Consider the following 2,459-nt stretch of genomic DNA (forward strand, 5'->3'; position numbering starts at 1 on the left):
TCTTTGACTACATATTTCAAAGGCAGACTTCAAATTGTCATGAGAATAAGCCACCCACACTCTGCAGAAGCTGTGTGGGTGTGCGTGTTGTGATCTTTACTTTTCTTAGGTTCTTTTCATCTTTATGTTTATAAATTGATCTGATTTGCCAAGTGAATGCTGTTTGAGAATGTTGCCCAGTTACTTCACAAACTAATCTGCAACACATTTTACTCTTTTCTGTTATGAAACTTTGCCTAAAAAAGAGACCTCAAAGTCCAACTACAGTCTTGCTTGTATCTCTGTCTTCACCATTATTAGAAGGAGACTGGCAATTAGATCATTTGCCTTGCTATTAATTAAGGACCCCCTGTTAACTGCAATACTATCAATATACTTGATCACATTATCAGTTGCTGTATTTTATATAATATTATTTTTGACTTGATGTCTAGTTTTTACAGGTATATGTAAATGCTTTGCACACAGTACTTACAACCTTTTGGGCATTTACTGCTGCTTAAAACATTTATTGTAACATCTTTGACACTGAAAATATTCCACAACGAAGGCTATCATGGCACAGTAACATGAGGAAAGCCTAAACCTAAACATGTACATACACAGTTAAATATGATTCTGAATCATGGTCTATATTGGTCAAATTATTGTGATTTTTATTAGGAAAGTGGAGCAGTTTGACACAGAGGTCATTTTCAAGTTTCACCTCCTACAACTTGAACAGCTTTTTTGTTCTGCGATTCTGGTTGTCTGGTTTAAAACGTGTGGAGGATCATGCTCTGTGTCTGCTCCCAAAATAGGCTATCAGTTAACTGTTACTATCAGGGCTATGACTTGAAAGAAAAAAACATTCTTGGCTTCGATTATTTCTTGGAGGCAGTTAGCGAGCAGGACGGTGACTCATGTTGTGCTCCCGGCCCTCCTGCTAATAGCAGCATTAGAAGAATATTTCCTTGATTTGAAGGAAGGCCACTTTTTTTCCGAGCCTTCCGATAAACGTCTACTCTGGCCTGGGAGTCTTTAATTGTTGCTTGTTTGACACAGCCGGCGCTTGTCTTTTCTTAACCCCCTGCTCCTTGTGTGCATCTAGGTGGGCATGGCAACCAGGCAGAGCAACAATAAAGGTGAGTGAAAAAAGAAAGGAGTGAGTCATCTTCATCTAGAACTGATAAAGAAAACACCTGCAGCAGAGAAACAAAAGGCTAGAGCTTATCACCAGTCCAAACATAAATATTTAGGACACTTAATTGTTGCTTGTATACAGTATTCACTAATCTAAGAAAATGACAATGAACTCTATTTTAATTCTGAGGTTTTCCATGCCAGTCAAAAAAATTGCCTTACTGAAATCTCTATGCTTCACTCATATTGCATCTATAGTTTTTTTTATTAACCTCAGAACAAGGTACCTGTGTGTTCAATCATCGCTACTATGTATTTGTCCTGTATAAATACTAATAGCAGAAAAATCGAGCTGCCAGAGGCTTCTGTTCACATCATTAAACATCTGTTTAAAACACCAGAAAGCACACACTGAGGTCTAATAACACACCCGCATTAAACCAAGTTCCTTTTTATGACTCACATCTGTAAAGATGTATGCATCTATTAGGGCAACTTTCTTGCTCTAAGTTTTAAGGTTGACACTGTTTGTTCTATTTGGCAAACTTCTCGGCTCTGCCTCTCATTGAAGGAAAGTTTATGTCGAATAGAAATGTGAGCAATTTAAGGCCGCCTTGCTTAACACCTGCAGTGAGTAAGATAGCACGGAGCAAAAGAGCATCTCTCTAATGCAATTACCGGAGCACTCTCCGATTTGATGGCTTCACTCAGGCATGTGTTCATAGCTGGCTTCATTAAATCCAGCTTTCCAGTGCAGTGTTCCTTTAAACTCGATGCTGTGCCTTAGGAACTGTTTATGAATTTGAGAATGAAGTCACTGTTAACACAGTTAAAATACCTTGATTTTTGCATGCGTGTATATGCAGATATGGACAGTATGTGCATGTAACCCCACATCCTCACAGAGTTGAATGTTTCTGAGGTGTATGTTACCTGAAAGCTTTGTTGAGACAGGAGGAACTCAGCAGACCAGTCAGACTTGTTCATACCTTTCTATCCCTGCCTGCTGGCTACTTACACAGTCTTCTACGTCTTACTGTAAATACAGTACTTGAGTTTAGCTGTCAGACGGAAGCGTTGACTGATGTATATATTTTTGTTAGTTATTCACTGATGTAAGACTTCAGGCTGCTGCAGAAAAACATATTAATCATACTCAAGACTGGAAGGTGTGGGACAAACAGTGAAAGGTTTTCCCTTTAGGGATACTTTTAGAGCATTAGGTTGCAGTACAATATGATGTTAACCAGTCATGAAAATTGCGCCTGTGACCATAAGCTGACGTCTTTTTGCTGCATCCATGCCAAATTTTTTTTTTTAGATTTTTCTATTTACAT

Source organism: Monopterus albus, unplaced genomic scaffold (assembly GCF_001952655.1).
Source record: "Monopterus albus unplaced genomic scaffold, M_albus_1.0 scaffold2.1, whole genome shotgun sequence".
Taxonomy (NCBI): domain Eukaryota; kingdom Metazoa; phylum Chordata; class Actinopteri; order Synbranchiformes; family Synbranchidae; genus Monopterus; species Monopterus albus.